A 24,792-nucleotide genomic window follows, 5' to 3' on the forward strand; every position below is an offset into this window, starting at 1 on the left:
ACACCAAACAATAATATTTTTTTATGCAGAGTGGATGTACTCCCTGGAAGACCTTTGCATACCGTCAGGGATTCGCAAACTCCTGGTCGAGAACCTGTGATTTAAGGAATAGGACTGCTGGATAGAGTTTTTTGGGTGCAGTGTGTGTGGGGGGGGGAGGCAAGGTGTCTGGGCCAGGGAGGAGGGGGCAGAAGCAGGCTGGGGGTGTGGGGTCTGAGCAGGGGGGTGAGTGAGGGAGCTGGGGGTGCAGGTCTCAGCAGAGTGGGGCAGGAGCCATACTGGGAGTCTGCAATGGTGCTCCAGCCTCAGCCACCCCACCAAGCCAGAACCCTACACTTCCAACCCCTATACTTACCCCCGTCGAGAATCAGGGAAAGCCTCCTTAAAGCACGTCCCTGCACTGTTGTTCCCCCAGCTGGGAGAAGGGGAAGGGAATCAGCAGCGGGTAGGGAGCCTCGGGGCTCTCCCACGCCCCCCCAACTCCAGCCACAGGAAGCTAGTGTTGATGCTCCAGCCTTGCCCACTCTACCCACCGCAGGGTTAGGTGTTTGGGGTCTCGGCATGAGGGACAGGGCTGGAGCACCAGCGCAGGTTCCTTGCTATGGTGGGAGCTGAGCTGAAGCTGGTGAGTGAGGGGGCTAGGTGGGCGCAGGAGCGAGGAAATCACAAGCACATCCCGCTGCTGCGAACCATGCTGCCCATGGGGTTCCTTCTGCTTCTGCCTTGCCTGTGAGGAAGGCCGGCAGTGCACAAAGAGCCCTTTGTGGTTTGGCTGCTGCCCTGCATCCAGAGCTTTTCCACACTTGCGCCCGCTCACAGCATTGGCTGCGGCCTGGTGGACTTTCCTCTCTTCTCTGAGCCAAGGACCCACCTCACCACTGCCTCCTCCCCCTGCATCACAGCACAGGTCATGCTGGTGGGGGAGTGGCATTATACACGAAAGAAAATGTAGAATCAAATGAAATAAACATCTTAAATGAACCAAAAAGTTCCATAGAATCTCTGTGAGTAATAATTTTGTGCTCTAACAATAAGAATATAGCAGCAGGGATATATTATTGACCACCTGACCAGGATAGCAATAGTGATTATGAAATGCTAAGGGAGATTAAAGAGGCTATCAAAATAAAAACTCAATAATAGTGGGGGATTTCAGCAATTCCCATATTGACTGAGTACATGTCATATCAGGAAGGAATGAAGAGATAAAATTTCTTGATACCTTAAAATGACTGCTTCTTGGAGCAACTGGTTCTGAAACCTACAAGGGGAAAGGCAATTCTTGATTTAGTCCTAAGAGGAGCACAGGTTCTGCTACAAGAGGTAAATATAACTGGATCACTTGGAAACTAACCATAATGTTAATATTTATTAATATATTAATAAAATTTAATATCCCTGTAGGGGGAAGAACTCCTCAGCAGCCCAACACTGTGGCATTTAATTTCAGAAAGGGAAACTACACAAAATTAAGGTTAAACAGAAATTAAAAGATACAGTGACAAAAATAAAATCTCTGCAAGATGCATGGAAATTTTTCAAAGATACCATAAAAGAGGCCCAACTTAAATGTATACCCCAAATTGAAAAACACAGTAAGAGAACCAAAGAAGTGTCACCAAGGCTTAACCACTAAATAAAAGTAGTAAGAGATAAAAAACACACCATTTAAAAAGTGGAAGTTAAATCCAAGTGAGGAAAATAGAAAGGAGCATAAATGTTGTCAAATTAAGTGTAAAAATATAATAAGAAAAGCCAAAAATGAGTTTGAAGAACAGCTAGCCAAAAACTCAAAAAGTAATAGCAAAACATTTAAGTATGTAAGAAGCAGGAAGCCTGCTAAACAACCAGTGTGGCCTTTGGATGATCGAGATGCTAAAGGAGCTCTCAAAGACAATAAGGTCATTCCAGAGAAACTAAATTAATTCTTTGCTGAGGATTTTAGGGAGATTCCCAAACTTGAACCATTCTTTTTAGGTGACAGATCTGAGGAATTGTTCTACATTACATTACAGGAGGTTTTGGAACAAATTGATAAACTTAACAGTAACAGGACTAACAGCGTACAGTAACAGCATTCACCCAAGAATTCTGAAAGAACTCAAATGTGAAATTGTGGAACTACTAACTGTGGTTTGTAAACTGTCCTTTAATCAGCTTCTGTACCTAATGAGTGGAAGATAGCTAATGTGATGCCAATATTTAAAAAGGGTTCTAGAGCAGTGTTCCCGCTAAGATTTTCCATCCATGAGCAGAGTAGGGATGTAATAGTGTAGACCAGAGGTTCCCAAACTTTGACACAGGGACCAGTAAATCCATTCACAAGCTTTTGGAGTCCAGGTAACATTCATTTGCATATTCATTAAACAAATTATGAATATTCAAGTAAGTTGTTTCTTGTCCTCCCGAAGCCTCCAGTGACAGCTGTAGCAAAGCTTTTGATATGGTCACCCACAATATTCTTGCCAGCAAGTTAAGGGAATATGGATTGGATAAATGGACTGTAAGATAGACAGAAAGCTGGCTAGACCAGGGTTTCCCAAACTTTCTACTTTAGTTGGAACCTGGTTTTTTTTTCAGTACTGTTTTTTGCAGCCCAAAAATATAAACGCATATTTAAAAAAGAATGAAAAATGAATAACTGTTCATTGTTTCACCCGGCTGCATCCTCCACCCAGCCCGGGCCAGGGCTTGGGGGACCCGGCGCCACACATGCACTCCGGGAGGCGGGAGAAGGAGCATATGGGGGGGGGGGGGTATCAGGCTAGGAGGGAGGGTGCAAGGAGGGGTAGGGTTGCCAGGTGTCCAGTTTTGTACTGGACAGTCCGGTATTTCAGGCTTCTATCCGGGAAACAAACTGAGAAAATACCGGACATATAAAATGTCTGGTATTTTCTCATTAGGTAAGTTTTATTATTATTAGGTGTATCTGTTTGAAGTTGCAAACTGCCTGGCTGATAGATGTGCTCAGACTGTGTGAGTGTGTCTACCAGCCAGGCAGTTCGCAACTACTCGAGGGGGCGTGTTGGGGAGGGGGGGGTGCAAAATGGAATCCCCAGGTTTGGACTCACTCATGCTTCTCCAGGACCATGTGCGGGATGGGCAGCGCCCTGGGATCTGCACGCACCCGGGTCAGTTCCACTTCCTGCCGACTGATTCGCTCCCCCCCGCTACCCCTCCAGCCAGCCCCACTTCCCCCAATCTCCTCCAGGCTGACCAGTTCTCCCCCACTTCCCCTCCCGATCTCTCCCGGCCAGCCCCGGTACCTCCACCAGCCCTGCTTCTGGTGGCCGGTTCTCCCAAACCCCATCTTCCCCACCCAGCCCTGCTACCCCCGACCTCGCGCCCCCCCAGCAGCCCTGCTTCCACAGGCCCCCCAGTCTCCCCTGGCCAGACCCGCTGCCCCTGACAATCCCCCTCGACTAGCCCTGCTCTCCCAACCCCCTCCCAGCCAGTCAGTTCTCCCCTGCTTCTCCTCCCGACCTCCCCCAGCCAGCCCCACTGCCCCAGTCCAACCCTGCTTCCGCCGTCCGGTTCCCTCCCCCCCGCACATCACCCCAGCCAGCTCCACTGCCCCCATCCAGAGCTGCTTCCAGTGGCCGGTTCTCCCCTTCTCCTGACCTCCCCTGGCCAGCCCTGCTGCCCCCAACCCCTCCCCCCCCACAGCCCTGCTTCCCAACAGCCAGTTCCCCCCCCCACACACACACAATTCCTCCTGGCTCGCCCAGCTCCTCTCCCGGCCACTCCGCCCCCCCATCTGAGATCAAGAGGTTTTTGGGGCCACATCAGTGAGCATTGGGGGATTTTGGAGGAGTTTTTTTGCTTGTCACTTGTATGGCCCCTAACTGATTTTTTTGTGGGTCAGCGACCCAGACCCAAAAAGGGTTCCCCACCCATAAATAGAGAAAACATTGAAATCTTGTGTGTTAGACATAATATTTTACTTTATTTAAAATGAAGTTTGATAAATTAACATGAGAAAGTTAAAATACTTAATCTGTTTCATAATTTAAATTAAAGTGTTCTTACTAACTGCATGTGGTTCAGAAAATAAGGTCATCATACGCAGCAGAGTAGTTCTTAACCCCGCCCCTTCTGCCAGAGGCCCCGCCCCTTCCAGGTCAGCCCATGGCCACTTCCAAAATTTGTGAGGTGGCCCCCCTTTCAAAATTATTGCCCACCCCTGCCTTACACCCTCAATCTGTGTACCCTTTACCACTAACCCTGCATTGTGTCCCCTTTGCCCCTAACTTCCACACATTGTCCCCTCCATCCCAAACTTTCCTCCCAGCTGTGTCCCCAACCTCCTAATGCATATTTCCGGCTTCTATGTGCTTAACTGCAACTGGAGCAGGTAAAGTTTTCAAAATCTGAATTTCAAAAAAGGGGAAAAATTGAAAATACATGAAATCTCAGGTTTTTAGACAAAATGTATATACAATTTTAATATTTCTCTTAAACTAGTTTTTGGAAAATTGACAACCAGTAAGGTGAGCATCAATGTGTTGGTCAAAAGTATACAGACCAGTAAAATGTGAGCAGCTGAAAGAAATCTTCACTTTCACCAAAAATAAGATATAATTAACTTCTGAAGTAGTGAATAGTGGCTTTTTTAGACTTCTAAGTGTATTTCCCTTTCAATAAGCTACAGGAAAATATTTATATTTAACACAGATCATCAGGGAGACATTTCAGATCTAATTTAGACAAGCATTCAGACAGCATGTAATGATACTTTTATTCCATTTGTATTTTCTGCCTACAAGTCCCAAGCTCTAACCAAGATGAAACCACCTCAAAATGATTTTACCATGCTGCAACTCACCACCAGTTAGCCATACACATACTGTACTCATTTCCACATGCATTGAATGACACTGCTCCTGATCTCTTATTTAACCACTGTGCAGGAAACGTAAGTTCATCACTTGACTGTTTGCAGCTAATCATTCGTTAGGACTTTTCTACACACAATACGCACAATACCTCCCTCACAGGAGTGTTGGGCTATGCAGTGTGGTCTAGGCTTGAAGGAAAGTCTTTAAGAATTTTAACACTTCTTCTGGGGCATCTGCCATTGGCCACTGTCAGAAGACAGGATACTGAGCTAGATGGACCTTTGGTCTGAACCAGTATGGCCATTGTTATGTTCTTAAGTACATACAACCATTATGCCCAATGCAAAGTTTATACAAGAAGCAATCTCTATGTTCCAGAGATCTAGATCAAGAAAATGTTTTCTTAAAAAATGCGCTCCCCTTTTAAAACAAACACCATCTATTTTCCTGATCTAGACATGCCCAAGGATTACAACTGCAACTGGCTTATTTGCAGGAGACTCAAAATGGTAAAATGTAGGGAAAAAGCTTCTTTTTTCTTTTCATACCACAGTAGGGGCCAGGTACAATGTGAACACTAAAGAACATAGCATATCTAATAGAGGTAACTCCAGGAGTCAAAATCTGCTCATTCGCCATAAACAAGATTCTACATTTTTGTTTAAATTATCTTGGGATTTATTAATGTTTCCATTTTAAAATTTTGAAATGAATGAAAATAAGTACAAAACAATTAGCACAACAGTTTTCGGGATACATACTGGGGCAAAGAGGGGGACAGGAGGACAAAAAATAAAAGCAACAAATAGAAAAAGAGTACAGAAAAAGAAGTTTAATGATGTAGTTTATTTACTTAACAGTACGCACATATTTGCATGCGTACATGTGTATACATTTTCTAGTACGGTTATCTTGCTTTCCATAGGCAACCTTGCATTTACACTTAGTCTAATTTATTATGAACAAACATCTACATAAGTAACGGCTTGGATTTTTTAAATCAGTATTTTTATATACTTGAGTGATTCAAAATGAGGGCAAAAAGATCAATAAAAAACAAACTGAATCCCTAGGAAAAAGTCCCAAAAGCTGAACGTTAAATTGTAACCAATGAAACTGTAAAAGTGTAGAGCCCCAATTTTAAACTAAGGCTATGTATACACTTGTAATTAACAAAACTTTTCTCGTTCACAGGTACTTAAAAAACCCAGAACCCACTACCCGCAGCCCTGAACAACAAACCTTTTGCCGCAGCAAGTGCAAGTATAAATGTCACCTTGTTGGCAAGAGTGCTCTCCTGCCAAAAAAGCAAATATCGCTCAGTCCTGGCAGAGTTTATAATATCTGACTTTTAGCAACTAGGCAGTGTTGACACAGCCTTGGTGCTAAAAACTGAATAGTGTAGACATAGTTTAAGGCAGTTAAAGAAAAACCAGAAACCAAAAAACCTTACAGGTTGAATTAATTCAGTTCATTATTTGACGTTCAACAGCTTTAGGTATTCAAAAGAAAAATGTATGACAATCATCAAATGCAATGTCTCATAACTCCACCATCTCTTCAATCCTACTTTTTGTATTTGTGATATGTGTAAATGAGGGACCAATATAACTGAGCCAAGCTTAATATGGACAGATGATATGCAAGCTTCCCCAGGCAGCTCTGCCAGAGCACCTGTGTTATTCTGCTGTTCTTATCTTAAACCAGCCAATCTTGTCTTCTTGGGGAGAGGAGGGTGAGATACACACACCAGTAAATATCACACCAATTAGAAATGAATTCAATATTTTACAGTTTGACCACTTCTTTCTCTCGTTAAGATGATTTGATTTACAAATTACTGTTCTAAAAAATCTGTTCCAAAAAGATGAGAAATATGATCAGATTAAGTAGCAATTCCTGTCCAATCAGCATAGTAAATGGACTCCTAGGATTCTGAATATGTCCAGAATAGGCTTAGGTTTATCCTGAACTGTTAATTATTTCTCTCTAAGGATGGACAGTCAAAATAAACAAAGGACAAGATGCTGATTTACCACCATGAGTGTTAATATAAAAATCATTTTAAATATAAAATCAGGAGACAGTAAAATGTATACAGAGCCTGAAGTGGACTATCATTTATTGAGACAGATTATCTCAACATACATTATCTTTTCTGTATAAAATGTAAAGTTACTACATGAAGAGTCACACAAAGTCTTCAGATACCAGCTAGCTAGCTCTTAGGCTACACCAGTAGTTTATTTTAGCAGCAGTACAGATTTTAATACAATTATGCATACATGTATGCATTTATATATGAGAATTACTTTCACATGAATCCAAGTGCAGTGAGTTTGATTAAAAGGTGCATTTACAATACAAATAAAGTGGTTAATGAACCTAGACTTTAAACCAGAGTTTCTCAAAGCTGCTTTCTGAAGTTCCCCTTGGCTGCAAATAGCAAACTGCAGCCGATGGGAACCACGAGGCTCCGGAGCCGGTAAGTAAACAAACCAGAGCAGCCCAGTAGCAGTTTTCTCAGAGTGGGTCTGTGGACCACTTAGAGAAACACTGCTCTAAACAATAAGCAACAGCTAAAGTCTTCCATCCTTGTTGTAAAAGAGGTAAGATATATATTTGAACTATAGAATACCAGGGTTTCTGACCTTGCTACTGATTTTGACAGTGCAAATTTCAAAACTGTGACCAGAAATGAGTCAGCCTGGATAACCAATATTAATTTCAACATTCTTTGTCTGTTTAAGAGGAGTCTTGCTATGTTGAAATTAAACATGACTACACCTAATTACTGTCATATTTAGTTTGTATTGGGGTGGCTGCCCCACTCCAATGAGGAAAGGTTTAAAAGCAGGTTTGAAGAGGCCTGTACAACTTTCACCAATCAGGGTACAAGGAGAAGTCAGCCAATCAGGGCTAAGCTGCACACTATAAAAGGCTGCAGAGCAGAGGGGAGCTCACTCTTGGCCTGACCAGCAAGAGGGCTTATTCCTCGTGGGGAGAGGAATAACTCTTCCGGAAGAAGTCCTGTTTTCCAACGCTGTACTGTAAATTTACTTGCGCAAGAACATGTGTGCAGTGTAGACACCCAGCAAGCTTTTGCACAAGAACGGCTGTTCTTGCGCAAGAAACCGCCAGTGTAGAATAGCCCATGGGTACTGGGGCGCTGCTCCAGCCTTGAAGAACCCCAGTAAGTCACAGGTAGGGGCTGTGGCGGTGGACCACTCCAGCCCGGCTGGGCAGAAGCAGCCCCTCTTAATTCGTTAACTTGTTAAACATGAAGTAAACTTCACTTCTAATCAGTTACCCTACAGTTTCTAATAAGGATGTAAAATCTCATGTAATTGGTTATCTCCTTAAGACCTTCGAGAACACTTCATAGCCCTCAACAGGGAGATGGAAAGCATCAATAAATGCCAACAATATCTTACAGAACTAACTGAAGACTCTAGTTCTATATGAAAGAGAAGATATTCCATGATGAATGGGATTCCAAAAGTCTCAGGTAAACTATGCTGCTGACACCAAGAGAACTGCTTCCATTTGTCTGTACAGCATTTCCATTTAGGGGGTTTTCTGTTGCTGCTGCTACTATGGACAGACTGACTGTCCTGGGAGCAGGTTCTTTCTATGCTCACTGCCTATCCAAAACTCACTATGCAGCATAGTTTGTTACAAATCGTTCTGCTCCTCTAGCCATATGAAGTTAAACTTGGGTGGATGACACAGCTGGATTGCAGCAATAATCACTTTTTCACTGATAATATTTGTCATATGTACAACAGAGCTGCTGTTTCCAGTTTTTGCTGACAATACTCTTAGTATCACGAAGGGGCCAATACTGCACTACATTGAGCCTGTGCGGTCGAAGTAGTTTGCAATAGCAGCACTCCCAATACACACAGAAGACCGAAGGATTAAGAACGCCCCTTCACATAAGGCAAGCAGGAAATAAGCTCCCTTTCTGCACCCTTTCAGAAAGGTACTGTCAAGTATCTCCTGCCCTACCAACCTTATTGGTCAACAACTGTGGAGAAGCCCCTCCTAAATACATGTGTAGCTGCAGACTACACAGGCCTTTTAAAGTGATACAGGATTTCATGCAGCAAAGTTCTTGTTCCTAAAGAGGTATGCAGAAGTAGAGCTTATTCCACAAGAGAAGCCATATAAATTAACAGATTACACGTACAAGTTAAGAAAATATACAAAAAGAAATCCAAGACTTGTGTCCTATGTATACTTTGGAACAGGTGTGAATAACTTTTCAGATGCGAGAAATGTCTATTAAAAGCCACCATTCTTCATGAATATGCTAACTTTTTTTGCTTTAGCATAATACCTCAGTAAAACTGTGCTCCGAGAAACTTACAATTTGCCTCAAAACTGATAAGAAGATATAGTTTATTCTCCCAATCCTCCCAAATTAAAGGGGGTTTAAAATTATTACAAAAGTCCTACTTCACTCTCAACTCGGGAAACAAGGCGAATGCCTGCACCACACAAAATCCCAATTTGGTAAAGAAGCAATGGCAGATCCTTACAGTGTATTAATGCACTTTCATAAACAGTCCATCTCAGGATTCCGGTGGGATCCCAGACTGTAAAAGAAAAGCTCTTGTGGTTTACTATGGCACCAGAAGCCCTCCATTCCATAAATTGTTTCAGTGTAACTTGCTAGTGGACATCCATTATGATTTAGAGCTCCCAATGCAACGAATGGCAAAACTTCCATTAACTTCAGCATAATGAGGTCCAAAATGTTATACACAAACATATCAAAATATGATCATAAAACAAAAAGGACAGATTTATAATAATGGCTATAATGGAATAAACCCTGCAGGTTGATAAATCCTCAATTCCTATGGGACTCAGATGAATTGGAAGGTGCTGATCATCTTGCAGTATATAGAAATTTAGTTAAAAGCTTCTTCATGTGAGGACTCTGTGGTAATAGGTTTGTAAGCAGTATGTATTCAATCATACAGAGTGAATAAACATGTACTGATACGTAACAGCTATCAGAGCAGTGAAATAAGCTAGGACTTCAATTAACGAAAGCTCTGACATGATTTTTTAAACTACTAGGACACTCACATTCACAATGGAGACAGTTGGTGTACACCATTCCATGCACCACTGATAATGGCTTTAAAAGGAATGAAATCTAAGATTTTTCTTCTGAGAAACCTCATCTCTACAGTAGGGATGTAAAATCCCAGTTAAATAGAACCATTAACTTTTTAACACGGAGTGGGGAACCTTTTTTGAGTTGGGGGCCACTGACCCACAGAAAATCAGTGAGAAGCAGGAAAAAAAAACCTCACTGTGGCCCACAAATGAGGAAAAAGGCACTCCCCACATTGTCCTTGCACACCAGAGCCTGGGGGACCCAGCCTAGCAGATTTTGTGTGCTTCGGCACCACAGGGTGACAGTGGGGGGATTGGAGCATCAGTGCAGGTTCCCCAATGCTGGGGTTGGCCCTGAGCCTCAAGGGCTGGATTCAGGAAAGCTGAGAGCCATATCTGGCCCCCAGGCCTGACGTTCCCCATCCAATTTAACCAGTAAACTGCCAGGCTGGAGCAGTCCCCTACCCGCAGCGCAAGCAGGGGCTACTCCAGCCTAGCCGGGTCCACTGAGCCACTGGCTGCTCCAATGAAGCCTAGCCTGCCATGCCATAGGCCGGGGCTTCTTAGATTGAACTGGGCCCACTACACCATACCACAGGTGTGGGGGGGGCTTCTCTAGCTGAGCTGGGCCACCAGTTAACTGCTTACCTAGTAAGCATCACTCAGTAGGGTTACCCATTAACATCCCTACTCTAAACAGACACGTGCAGAAAACAGAGTTGAGTGTAGGGACATTTTGTTCACAGTTTTAAATAGCAATTTTAGATATCATGTAATTGAATAGCCGTATAACTGCATGAAATCTTAGCAGTTACACGGCTATTCGATAGTCCTCGGAGGATGAGCCGGCAGCCCCACTCCCAAGGAGCATCCTGCTACTCCACACTGCTGCTTCTATATCAGGGGCAGCAGGGCAGAATAGCAGGTGCGAGCCAATCCACGAGGAGAGTCAGTTTAAAAACGAGCTCCAGCTCCCCATGCAAACCAGCTGCCTGCCCCCATCTGCAGGGGGTCCGAGCTCCCCACAGACAGAGGCTGCCCAGGCTCGCCGTGGTCAGAGGCTGCTCCATGCAATGCAGAGCAGTTTCTGTCCATGGGGAGTTTGGGCCTGGACACTGACAGAAGCTGCTACATGGCAGCCTCCCCTGTCCCATGTCCCTCGCTGTTCCCTCTGATAGAGGCTCCCCCCAGCACCGGCTCCTGGCCACCTCTGAAGGAGGCAGCAAGGGGGGGAGGCTGGTCTATGGGAGCCAATACGCACGGGGAGCTGGCTTGAAAGCTAGCCTGCCCACTCCACTCTCCACGCTGCTGCCCTCCAGCCTGCCCCTCTCACCTTTCTGCTCTCCAATCTGCACCTTCCCCCCCCCCCCCACCCTCTGCACTGCTGCCTCTCTATCAAAGGCAGCAGTGTGGGCGTGGAGGGGGTAGGCAAAGCTCGTGCTCTCAGGGAGCCAGCTTTTAAGCCAGCTCCCCAGAGGTACTACTCCCCCTCCTTGCTGACCCTGATACAGAAGTAGCGGGGGGGGGGGGGCGAAATGTGTGTATTTGACAAGATTAACCAATAAGCCCAGGTTTATTGTTTAATTGTGTAGTCTTCTACACAATGACATCCCTAGTTTTAACAAGATCTTTGCTGCAAAATCATGTCCCCTCCCTTACACTATGCATGAAGCAGTCATTCATGCACAGATTTCCCCTTGCCCATGCAGAAGGATAAATTTGGGATCTTGGGTCATCATCCTGGTTAGGGTCATCCACTTTACTCCCCACATCAGGGAGGGGCAGGAGAATTTCTTCAAAGAACTAGATCATCTATAAAATCTCTGCAAAATCCATTCTTGAAGCTTTGCATGTGGAGGAGACAATTTAGTCCCACTTTTTTACTGTATTTTCTGTCATTTTTCTTTACAGTTTTTACCCCCCAATTTCTGAGTGTCTTTCACACACACAGAATTGATCTTTACAGCATTATCAGCAGACAAGTATTATAGATTTATACACGAAGAGCTACAGAGAATTCTTCTACATTAAGACGCCATTAAGCAAGAGGGATTCAGTCAGATTACTTCTGTGGTTAGCTTCATTAATAAAGCACTAAGCAGCCACTAAGTTACTTTGGTTGCTGTAAAAATGAGGAGGAAGTGAATAGCAGCCTTCAACTACATGAAAGTGAGTTCCAAAGAAGATGGAGCCAGGCTATTCTCAGCGGTGGCAAAAGACAGAGCAAGGAGCAATGGTCTCAAATTGCACTGGGGGAGGTCTAGGTTGGATATTAGGAAAAGCTATTTCACTGGGAGGATGGTGAAGCACTCGAATGGGTTGCTTAGGGAGGTGGTGGAATCTCCCATCCTTAGAGGTTTATAAGGCCAAGCCTGATGAAGCCTTGGCTGGGATGATTTTGTTGGAGTTGGCCCTGCTTTGAGCAGGGGGTTGGACTAGATGACCTCCTGACGTCTCCTCTAACCCCAATATTCTATGATCCTATAATTACATTTTTATCTTGTGCTATTTCAACACATTTATCTATCAAGGTTCGCACAGTTCTTCAATTAGAAACTACTTTTTTTAATCTCCTTCCTCCCTCTGAAACATCAGTTGGCCATGGCTGGACATGGGACACTGGAGAAGGAGGGCCAAGACTACAAGGTGGTACTGAGCAATCTGTCACCTATCTGGCTGGCTAGCTCTTGTTCACGTGCTCAGGGTCTAACTGATCATCATATGTGCTTCTGTAAAGAGAGTTCCCCAGGTCACACAAGCACTGACCTTAGGTTTTTTTTGCCTTCCTCTGAAGCTTGTAGTAGGGATGTAATAGTGTAGTCGACTAAACGTTTAATCAATAAACAGGTGCTAATTGGTTAATGTTATCGACTACATGCAACATTCCCCCTCTCCTCCCACAAGTAAATTTTTTAGCAGGCTGGCTGACAGGCTGGCTCAGTCTTGGCTCACACCAGGACCCGGCATGAACCCCCATGCTAGCTCTTAGTACTTATAGTGCAGAGCCACAGCAGGGGTTGATGCTGGGTCTTGGCATAAGCCGGGACTGATCCAGCCTGCCTGCCCACTGACTCTTAGTGTCAGGACCCGGCATCAACCCCTGCACATACCCCTTATTGATTAATCATGTAGTCGACAATTTTTGTAGATACCTCTGGTATCCCGAAATAGCACTGCAGTGTAGATGAAGCCTTAGTGTTTCCAAAGAAGAGAAAAAAAGCTCTGGGGAGGAGCAATACAAAATACAATGGTTTGACTTTGATCTTCAAATAGTGTCCAAAACAGAGTCATCATTTATGCAGCTCTGTAAACGAACAAGCCACTGTACAATAGTAGGTCAGTGACAAGTTTTCAAGCTCTTTTTGGCAGAGACTACTTCAATCTCAGGGCACAAGCATAGACAAACAAAACACAGAATACAGACATATAAAGAGAGACATGAAGCCATTATGTTCAGCGTGTAAAATGTCACATTATAACTTACAAACAAGTCTTTTTAGGTACACACACACACACACACACACACACACACACACACTTGAGAAAGTGCAGTTTTTTAAAAATGTATTTAGTAATTAATTTCTTCCCTTAAGTTATTAGCCACGGAAATGGCTTACTATGGTTGCAGTGGACTTACCCTATATGGAAATTTTTTTAAATGAAGACTGGATGCTTTTCAAAAGATATGTTTTAATTCAAACAGGAATTAAGGGAAGTTCTATAGCTAGTGTTACGCAGAAGGACAGAATAGACGATTAACTATAGGGATTTTATATCAACCTATCAATCATTGGTAAAATACTGGCCTCAGTGAAATCCATGAGAATTTTCCCATTTACTTAGTGGCTCCAAGATTTTACCTCACTTGCTAATATTTAAATGGGTTCCTTTCTGCCTTCCAAATACAGCCTATTAACACACAGCAAAATTCAGAAACATAAGACTACAGATGTTTCTTATTTTACATTTGGCACAAAGACTCCATATATTACCTCATGCTTGCTAGGCTGGCTTGCTTCCTTGTCTTCATATTCAATGCACTCTTTACCCCACTGTTCCTCTTTTGCTCTCAATTCAATCTGATTATTGCAGACGGGGAGTCTTCCTTTTAAATTCAGAGAGCCTATCAGTTAAAACTGCTTTACTGTATGCCTCTCCTTTCATAGCATTCATAATAAAATATTTTATAGATTTTGCTTTAGACTGTATTTCTGTGCACTTCCTACACAGGGCCCTCAGGGTATGCAACCAATTGTTAAAGTCAATTAAAAGAGACATATTGTGCATGAACAGCTGAATCCCTTCCCTACCATCTAAAGACCACTCAGACATCAAGTTAGTGAACAAATTTAGCCCTTTCATAGGGCTTAGCTTTATTGATAATGCAAAAGCACCACTACAACATAAATCTATGCCCAAGTATCCTCTCGTAGCCTGGCCATACCATTGCCTAACCAAATTTCCTATTGTCCTAAAACCCCAATTCCTTCTCTTTAAAGAACCAGTCCCACCTCCCTATATACTGGGTGAAGTTGAGAATCATGTCTATTATCAGTTAGTCAAAAAAAACCCCAAAAACTTCAGCAGTTTTATTTAGAGTTCTTAACTGAGTGAATAACGGGAGAACTCATGTTACCCTGGTGCATTGATTTTGGGGAGAAATGCACAAAAATATCCCACCTCTTCATTATAAAACAAAGGTATATAATTAACTTTGACTGTAAAGAACATCCTTGTCAAAAATGGGATGGAGAGAAGTCTATTACATTTGGTTAATAATTGTCAAAGATTTGGTATTTCTATTGAAACACATAAGTATTTCCACATTTTTCAACCAGCCCTGATATGCACTACACACAAAGGGACATCCACTTAATGATATATCAGAACCAGTGTTAAAACAGTCTCAGGACTCTGAATGATCAAGAGGAAGCTCCAGTACCTCTATCAGAGTACATCTGATCTAAAAGTGGCACTCAATACTTCTATATCTTGCACAAGGGATGGGTAGAACTATCATTTTGTTGTACCCAGAGAACAGATGGAGAAGGATATTCAGGATTTAACAAAGCACCAACTTTCTTTACACTTGCTAGAGTGCACTTGAAATGAAATCATTCCCCAGCACATAGCCAGCCTAAGTAAGCTGGCCACTGGGCAATGTCAAAGGGGAAAAAGGGACATGCATGAAAAAATGCTCCCAGACTATAGAGCAGGAGTAGAATCATTTCAGGACCCACTCCACCCCCAATAACTGAAGTACCTGCTGTGGGCGACTCCTGATAGGCCAAAAAAAAAAAAAAGTGCTTTTTAATCACTTTATCTTAACAGGATTGACAAACCCTATACAGATACCGGGGAAACTAAGCTACAACAAAGACAACTAACACAGCTTCAAACAGGGCAGCACCTCAAGTGGGCATTCAGATTTAAACACATTTTTTGTTCATCAAGACAGGGCCTGTGACTCAACAGCTCCCTCCAAGCCCACTGCATGCCAGCATCCTGGAAGCCCCCATGTTGCTTAGCAAAATATTCAGTTTTCCCTTGAACAATAGCACGAAAGGTCTTGCTCACTTTTGGTTAGTTTAATGGCAAATACTACCTTCCACCGCACCGTACCTCACTCACGGTACTTTTCAGGTTAGAGATGTAAGCAACTACTGACTACCCGATAAGCAAAAGCTTATCGGATAGTCGGCCAGTTCCTCGACCAGTCACTTCCCCACCCCTTGCTGCCTTTATGAGAGGCAGTAAGGGGAGGGCAGGAGCCAGTGCTGGGGGAGGTGGCTTAAAAGCCGGTTCCCCCTCAGCACCATCTCCGCAGGGTGCAGGGAGGCAGGGGAGTAGCAGAGACAAGGTAAGAGCCAGGAATCAGCCAATTCTAGGCTCATGCTCAGTCCCATGCTATGTCTACACTACAGGGATCTATCGGGAAAAAGTACACACATTGCACTCCACTATGTGCATACCTTTTTCCAATAGCTTTTTCCAAAGAGGCTTTTCCAAAATTTGGCTCGTCAACACTGGGCCAAATTTTGGAAAAGCCTCCTCTTTCGGAAGAGCCTTTCTTCCTCATGGGAGGAGGAAGACTGGTCTTCTGAAAGAGCGTGTCTGCTCTTCCGCAAGAAAAGCGGAAGAGCAGATGCGTTCCCTGGACACAGCAGCGTTTTTCCGGGATATTTCTGGTATCTCGGAAAAACCCCGTAGCGTAGTCGTAGCCCCAGATGCTGTGCCTCTGCTTTTAAAATGTATTAAGAGCCTGCCTATTGGCTCTTACTACATTTAAAAGGCAGAGCTGTAGTAGGGTTAACTCCCAGCCCGGCCTGCTGCAGCTCCCCCGTTTTTTTGACTAATTGACTAGTCAATGGAAAAATCCATCGACTAGTCAATTAGTTGATTAAACTAAATTTAACATCCCTACTTCAGGCTTCCAAACAGCTATTTTTTTCCTGTTCTTTCTTGACTGCTTAATAATGGATTTACATAATTAAATCCTAGAGAAGATTTTACTGTATGATTCTGGTACAATGATCATAGCAAACCCTTGTTCTAACTACATCAATGGGAGCTGTGCAAAAAGATACAGATTATAAAAGTACAAATGTTAACTCTATTTTCCGTATTACTTTTGCTAGCAAGATTTTTTTTAAATAAAGTGGTAAATGCAATTTAATTAGATCACCATCTCTCTCAGCTTCTACCCACAGAAGCTTTTATTCTTGGATTAATATGAGTCATAGAATACCCTTAAATCTCTTTGGCATTAATTCTCAACTATGAATCAAGTCTCCTAAAGATCAGGATTGCCAATACATATGGATAACTTTGTTGCAAAGCAGGCATCCAAGAGGAACTGCCATCTTTTAAAGAAAAACAATTCTTGAAAAGACGCCCAATTTATCCTGAAGCATATTTGAAAAAGTTGCAGCTTCCAATACCATCTGGACAAAAGGTGTAAACTAGACACTGAAAACTAGGTAACTGATGATAAAATCTCAGACAAGGCTTCTGAGTGATCCAGAAATGATTCCTACATGGCCATCACTTGGTTAAGATGCTTTAATAAACTAAAAATTGAAATTCCATTTTTTCCAATAAACAAAAAGGATTTTTGTTACAGAGATTATATTTTACAAGAACTGTCAAAAGTTTGAGCAAAATGCTTATATATAAGCCTATCACAAGCTTCCATGCATTATATAGGAATATGCATTTGGAAATGCTATGGTCTCTGTCAGTAAATGTACAAAAGGGGAGTGTGTGCTCATCCACTCAATGCTGGCTAGTTTTCAGAAGTACACAAGGGCTTGGGATTATAGAGACAGCTGCAGCAGATAAAGCCAATAACACTATCAGCCACTCTTCTTTCTCTGGTAACTTCACCAACTCTCTAATACCTGCTGTATAGCTCCTTCTTTAAAAAAAATCCTCCCCTTGGCCATGATACTAGTGCCACTAGTGACACTGCCCTTTCTCAGCCAAGTGTTTGTAAAAGCAGTCTTACTTTATTTATTGCTCTAACCCCCATTCACACATACTCATAGCCTCCCATTATTATGGACCAATTTCAATCTGACAGTACCATTGAAGCTGCCCTACTCTTGGAATTAACATAATTCATAATGCTTCTTTCTACTGCTTCTGCCTCCTCATTCTCCTTGACTTCCATGTGGAAGTCTGCAGCTTAATATCTACTTCCTGAAGACACCAGATGGACTACAGTAAACGAACCAAATTGATGTGAAGAGGCTATTGGATAAATTCCTGTAGTTTTGATATTTGATTCATCCTCCCTTTTGCTGCAGGAGTTTGTGCACAAGGTGAAACCTGTGGGATTAGTACACCTCAATGAGGGAAATTCTGCTCAGAGAATGACAGAAGCATATGCAGTATTGCACTTTCTACAGCGTCCTCCTACCTGCCACATGACAGCAAAGCTCACAGGGGAGAGACATCAGGAAGAGGTTGCACCTCCCATGTCATGCTTCTGGAAGCTATTTAATTAACAAGTGCTGGAAAAATCAGTTTAAAAAAATCAGCAAAAAACTCCCCTACCTGGAAGAAAGGCGCTCAAATTTCTCAAGAGTCCCACAGCTCCCATTGGCTGGGAATAGCTAACCATGACCAACAGGAGCTGCAAATGGCTGTACCAGTGGACACTTAGAGAACTAAAGCATCTGGTGGCCCGCCAGGAGCTAACCAATACAAATGAAGCATCCAGCTCACGGGTCACTTATTGCCCACTCCCGGTCTGTGTTATACAGGAAGTCAGATTTGATAAGCACAATGGTCCCTTCTAGCCTTGGAATCTATGGACCTATGTTCTGAAACTGTAAATGCTCCATTTCTCAGCATGAGAGCTTTTTATGAAGTGCATGGAACATACACTTTTTTGAAAATAAGTAATATTTAAAATATCCTCTTTTCCCCAAAACAAACTGATTAGCCCACATGTGTAAATTTTTTAGCGCAAACTTCCAGTTCACAGCATAGTTGTACATCACCAAATACTTTACACTAAAAGGCAGAGTATTAAAAAACTCTTCTCAACTACAGCCATGCAAAGTGGGCCGTAAGAATTAATAAGTGATTTTAACTCCTCCACTGTTAAGTCTCAGGCAGGTTGCAAGGCAGAGACAGGATTCTGAAGAATGTGCAAGGCAGAACAGTTGATACTGGAGACAAGTGTAGAACTATTCCTTTTCCTATAATAACCCATCCACAACAAAAACATTCTCCTTCCAACAACAGCAGCACAACCATTTGTTCCACAACTTCAAGTCCTTCCAGAACCATTAGATTTACAAATCTTTTTCACTTGTATTTTCTAGCAGATGGGTTATCACTATGTTTGGCAGACACACAAGCTTTATCCATACTGTAAAAAAGTGGACTTTTAACTAACTCATGTTAACAAATAAAATACTTATACAGACATAAAGTGAAATTTTAATATGTACTAGCCAGTTGAGGTAAATTCTATGCTGCCAGTTAGGGTTCCATTTCACAAGCTAACCATAGACTAGATTAGACAAACTGTAGTTTTAACACATTTGTCGTTATTGCAAGTCAATAACACCTGTTTAAACACATACAGACTTTTCTTAGTGTAAACATAGCCTCTCAGGACAAGCCATTTAATACATAGTTGGATTTGTGAGATGACGTCACTTTATTATTTCTTAATCCGGTACTTCTGGGCAGAGTATCTAAAATCGTCACTTTAGTTAGGTATTTTTTAAAATATAGGATTACAAAAAAACCAACATATAGTCAGTCCATTGTCAGATCAGGAGTTCTGAGTGCAACTATGAAACTGAAAAGATTGCAGCTTTCAATGAATGTCACTGAGTAATAATATATTGCTTTTATATTCGCATTTTGTAGACCACCAATTCTTTTCACTCAACCTGTTAAGACATTTGTGTTGTGTAGTACAAATTCCCTTCAATGTACACAGCTTTAAAATTAACATTTTGAAAAGCTATAATTTTGTGGAGACATTTTAAGGAGTTAACTATAACTCTAATTCCAACAAGAAATCCAACAAGGAAACTTCATTATTCCTGAGGAATACTAAAGAGGTCTCCTCAATATCCATTCCAATAACTGTCATGCTGAGTTTGTAAAAACCAAAAATCACTCATTGTGTACTATGGCAATTTTATTTTTGTTGACTTTAGCACAGGGGTGGAGAAAAAAGGGCCTCCGAGGACCGGATTCAGACGGTGGAGGCCCTACCGCTCCCCCACCCCCAGGCCAATTAGGGCCTGGCAGTAGGGGAGCGTGAAAAGCCTCCTCTCGTCCTGCCAGGAGCACGTGGGACTTTTAAGCACCAGGCACACTCGCAGGGCTGGGGCAGAGCGGAGGAGGCTGCGCACGCTTCCCCACCCCCATTCCCTAATTGGCCTAGGGGCAGGTGCGTGCAGAAAGTTTCCCATGCCAGGGGGATGGGCACATAGGGGTAATGTGAGGGGGGGCAAAAGCACTCTCTCACACTCAAACCAATCATTGTCTGGGGGAGGGGAACCTGGAAGTATCTTGGCCCCGCCCCTTCCGCTTGATGCCCTGCCCCTTCCTGTGTAGGCTGGGGCCACTTCAAAAATTTCCATGGTGGCCCCCGGCAAAAAATTATTGCCCACCCCTGCTCTAGCAGATACGTATACTTTTCCCACTCTACCTAGAGTGACACTAACTTACCATTTATTGCCCAGCATGCAAAGATAAGCCTGCCTCCTTGCAGGCTAAGAGAACCATCACATCCTCAATAGCTGAACTTGAATTACTGACAAGCAAAATTTGTTACAGAAATGAAATAACTGGTTCTTTGCCCCCACCCCACCCCTGCCAACCCCAAAAAGAACTAAGTTAAGTTTTCCCAAGTGCTTCTCTCACTTTGGAACGAAATAAGCACCTACGATTCATTAGTGCCACTAGGCAGCTATGTTCAGAAAGCTGTAACACCAGCAAAGTTCACAATGAGTTGCAACCTTATCACAATTACAATTTTAATTATGACATCACTAAGAGGCTGACACATACTACCTTATGTCTATGGTTTAAGTAAGAGAAACAAGACACTTCAGGGATTTGTGTTTATGAACTAATTACATTCCTAATGTATTACAAGCCACAAGACTCAGGAAGTTGTTTCTATATGACAGGAATCACACCCTTAGGAGTTGCCTTATTTCATGTTTTTGAGCACCTGGCCAAACCATCCTCACCTACAGAGGTCTCAGCAGTCCAGTTTTGTTTGCTGAACTACAGAATGAACACAGATGGTCCCATTTATTTAAAGTAATAAATATATATACTACAAATAAATAAATAAGCAGTTGCCTAAATCCCTACATCCATTTATATCATTCTGAACACACACAGTCTAAGTGAAAGATTGTTTGTGTGGATACTGTTGATGGAGATTAATATTTTCATGGTCTGAAGTGTGTCATTAATTGCCTATGTAATTTAAACAATAGTATTGAGGATTGAGCATAGGGCTGAGAGGCCTTCAGCAATTTACTAAACTCTTGCATCTCAATTTACCCCTCTTTAAAATAAGAGGAATTACTTGTCTAACTTACAAGGTTTTTATTAGTAATTAATGTTTACAGTAAAGTCTGAGAGTTACCTACTCAAATTCTAAGCAATATTATTAGATTTTCAAACAATAAACACAAATGTTAATAGATTGATTTTAGTTTGGCAACAATATTTGCCATAGTGTAAATATTTGCCATTTAATCCTTAGATATAAAGAGGGACATAAATTTGTTTACCAAATTGAGCAAAAGCCAATGTCTACTTTCATTGCAGAATGCACAATTGTCTTAAACTGAAAAATGAAAACAAATCTGGAAACAAAACAGGATGTAAGTGAAAGACACTTCAAAGACAGCCAGATTTTCAGAATTTTCCAAAGCATTCTGGGTATTTGTGCTGTTGTTCATGAAAGTTTACCTATAAAGACAATTACTTTATTGGCTTCAGAAATGTTATTCTGTTTCCTTTCATGATTATTTTATCTATTTTACCTTAAAATTTAATGTACAGAGGGCCAAATTATTAATCCTTTGTGTACAGTCCAGGAATTTATCTGACCTAATGTATTTTAAGAAAGTTAAAATTAATTTACACCTATCACAGAAAAAAAGTTATATAAATGTGATAGAGTTCCTCACTCTATATCTAATTGTTTTAAGTAGACCACGAGATTTTTTTCATGAAAAGGGAATGATAGTAGCAGCCATCACTGTACTTTACTCAAAAAATGTTTTCCATGAATGGAGATACCACACACTTTTAAAAAAATATTATGTTTTCATGGATAAACTATTCTGATTGGTTTAATGAGAAGACATATTGTGTGCCAATCAAAATGCAATAACAGCTAGTCAATAATGGTGCAGTCAGCAACTCTACTGCACCAACATATAGACAAAAAGATTAAAAAAAAATCTATTGATACAAGACAAATATAAGAGGGGTGAGGGGAGCACATGGTCATAAGATAAGAATCTCCAGCTTTGAAAATAAATGCCTAAACTTTTGTTTGCCAGTACAAGACCATTATCTTATGACACCATACCGTTTCAATAGTTTCCATTTTACTCCTTGTATCCATGCAAACAATATCAGATCTGGTAACAGCAAAGTACATTGGCATTCATTATCAATTTTGAACCAAATGGCTGTGTGCCTCTAACTACACTTCCTTCATTTGTTACCTTATACTCTCTATGAACACACTTAATTGCAGCAATTTCTTCAATCTGTGTTGGAAATATTTTGCAGGGACCAGAACTCAAAGGCTAACTTTACCTTTATTTTATATTCATTTTCTAACCAGTCATGCTTCTGTAATTCTGTATTGTGCCAAACTATATGTCTGCCTTTTAAAAATTGGCTCTTATCCTGCATTTCATGTAAAATCCTTTTTTATTCAACTTGGATGTTTCGAAAAGAACAACACTACAGGGGGAGGGAACAGAATGATGGAAATCCGACAGTGAAGTAGTTTACAGAACCTTGCAGACACAATTGGAATAAGATTGTGGAAACTGAGAATTGCTGAACAAACATGAGTAAATCCTTCATCCACCCATGGACTCACTAAGGAATAGCTGATGGCTGATTCAAACACAGAAACAGAACATTCAGTTTAAGTTTAGACACGGTGGGTACCGTATTTTCCGGCGTATAGGGCGACTGGGCGTATAAGACGACCCCCTATCTTTTTAATTAAAAGATAGGGTTTCATCTTATACCCCAGCGCCCCTCCGCCTCCTTTGCTCCCGGTGTCCCTGGTCTGCTGGAGATGGTCCCCAGCAGACCAGAGGCACCGGGAGCAAAGCCGCCAGGAGCGCCTGGGCTTCCCCCCCCCCCCCTCCGCCGGAGCCCCTCCGCGGCTTTGAAAGCCTCAGGGGAAGCCGGCGGGGGGGCATCCCAGGCGCGCATGGGCTGCCCCCCCGCTGGAGCCCCTCCGCGGCTTTGAAAGCCCCCCCCTCCGGAGCCCCTCCGCGGCGGCGTGGAGGGGCTCCGGAGGGGGGGCAGCCCATGCGCGCCTGGGATGCCCCGCCGCCGGCTTCCCCCGAGGCTTTCAAAGCCGCGGAGGGGCTCCGGCGGTGGGGCATCCGGCGTACAAGACGACCCCCGATTTTTGGGGGATGTTTTTTAACTTCAGAGGTCGTCTTGTACGCCGGAATATACGGTATGTCTACAGCACAATGTAAACCCACAGTTAACAGAACTCAAGTTAGGAGTCCCTGACTTTGCTAGCCTAGGGATTCAACATTTTACACGTGTTTTGTAACTGGGAGTTAGGAAATGCTGAATTCTAGATCTCCAACTTGGGGTTCCAATGTCTATTTATGCAGCCCTTAGTCCAACTACACATACCCCAGATTTCCTACAGCCCTCCTAAAATGAGGCTGCCTTAGCCCTTAGTTTCTGGTGCAGCATGGGAAAACATGACTGACCACCAAACTTGACTGTTCAAAGGACAAGGAAATTATTCTTCTTTCATATGACTTGGGTGGGTAGCGACGACTACAATTTTATATCTAAGTTTGACAGCCAGAACACTGCCTAGAAATGAGCTGAAATGTCCTTTCAGGCCCCCAGCAAAAGAACAAAGGGGACACTCAAATATGATGTGCTCCCTTGTTGGTGCCTAATACCACCCAGTTGGCCTCATTTTCTATTTAAAGAGTTAGTCCACATTTCCCATGAGATGTCCTGCAATTCAAGCTGTACCAGTTTCCCCACCCGCACCCCAACGTAAATCAAGACCAGGTGGTTCCTCAACAGGAGTTAATAAGCTGTTAATTTTGAATGGTTGAAATGCTTCACATGACTCTCTATCAAACCTCAGCAAAGAGCAGGATCTTCATCTTTGCATTGACATGGTTAAGAAAAAGAAACGTCTGAGCAGCTCTTCTTATCTGTGGAAGCTGCATGTGCGACAGGGCTGGAATCCAGTTAACTGGAGTGAATTTAAGCACTCCTGACACTGTATACATAGCATTATTGAGTTGAACATCAAGGACTTTAGTGTTGAGACCACACTGGCACACAATACTCAGCTGAACAATATACCAACTAGGGATGTTAAATTTCGATTAACTGACTAATCAAACAGTCGATGCAATTTGCAACAATTATTCAATTAGTCGATAAGGGTGCCTCCGCCTATGAAGTGTAGAAACAGCTCCAGGGTTGTTGCTACACTTCAAAGGCAAAAGTGCTGCAGGGAGCACGGGGCCAGCGGGACAGTCCCTCACTGGCCCCGTGCTCCCTGTAGCATTCCAAAGCATATGGAACCCGGGATCAGGTGGGAATTTCCCTGCTGAGCTTGGGCTCTGGGCAGCACTGCTGCTTTGAAACGCCATGGGGACTGGGCTTCAGGCTCCTCACGGCATTTCAAAGTATCAGCGCCCCGTGAAGCCCGGGATCAGCTGAGGACTCCACCACTGACCCTGGGCTCCATGCAGCGCTGCCACTTTGAAACTCCATGTGCAGCCTGGGGACACCCACAGCTGGCTCTGGGCTGCACGCGGTGTTTCAAGGCTGCAGTACCACATGGAGCCCGGGGTCTGATCCCAGGCTCCACACAGCACTGCCACTTTGAAGTGCTCCCTTCTCCACCTCTCCCCCCGTTGCCTCTTTCTGATAGAGACAGCAGCCGGGGTGAAGGAGAAAGTCAAACACTAGTTGACTACTGTGTTGATTATCTGATAAGCATTTGCTACTACTCAACTAGTTGTTCACGTCCCTAATACCAACCTCCTGGTGAACCTAGCAATGATTATACTTC

At 42.9% G+C, this 24,792-nt stretch overlaps 1 protein-coding gene across 8 annotated transcripts in view; it reads right to left on the reverse strand.

Annotated features, from left to right (window-relative positions):
* CEP85L (centrosomal protein 85L) overlaps nt 1-24,792 on the reverse strand; it is a 234,914-nt gene that overhangs the window by 144,542 nt on the left and 65,580 nt on the right. Inside the window, exons 1-2 of one of the 8 annotated variants that reach the window (XM_025184655.3) lie at nt 20,175-20,326; nt 13,964-14,076 (exon numbers count right to left, since the gene is read on the reverse strand). The exons of 5 other annotated variants lie outside the window; for them this stretch is intronic. The gene's annotated coding sequence lies outside the window, so the exon portion shown is untranslated. Of the gene's footprint in view, nt 1-1,222; nt 1,262-13,963; nt 14,077-20,174; nt 20,327-24,792 lie in introns of those variants that run through there. 2 more of the 8 variants (XM_075924056.2, XM_006123061.5) reach the window with 2 other exon arrangements.

This window comes from Pelodiscus sinensis, chromosome 3 (assembly GCF_052426305.1).
Source record: "Pelodiscus sinensis isolate ZL-2025 chromosome 3, ASM5242630v1, whole genome shotgun sequence".
Taxonomy (NCBI): Eukaryota; Metazoa; Chordata; order Testudines; family Trionychidae; genus Pelodiscus; species Pelodiscus sinensis.